Raw genomic sequence first — 323 nt, 5'->3', positions numbered from 1 at the left:
GTTACAGTTCCCTCGATGAAACCTCTTCAAAAGAGTTTTAGGTCAGAAGACTTAACCCTTACAGTACAGTGTCAAGAGGGTTCTAGGTTACAGATGAGCATTCCATACATACGCTCTCCGCGTCACATAGTCACTCATCTTGGCCACCAGACTTTTCTCTCGTAACAAACACTGTGTGGCCGCTTGGAACTTGGCCTCGTTCTTCCTGATGTAGATATCCGTGTCTAGACGAAGCTGAGCTAACTTCTCCGGGCGAGTCTCATCTAGATCTGGAACCTCGGACAGGTAAGGGTTAAACCGGTAGTAGACACCCTGGGGTAGTA

The sequence above is a fragment of the Diaphorina citri genome, unplaced genomic scaffold (assembly GCF_000475195.1).
Source record: "Diaphorina citri unplaced genomic scaffold, Diaci psyllid genome assembly version 1.1 scaffold11277, whole genome shotgun sequence".
NCBI lineage: Eukaryota > Metazoa > Arthropoda > Insecta > Hemiptera > Psyllidae > Diaphorina > Diaphorina citri.
The sequence above is the reverse complement of the archived record's forward strand: the minus strand, read 5'-3'. Positions refer to the sequence as shown.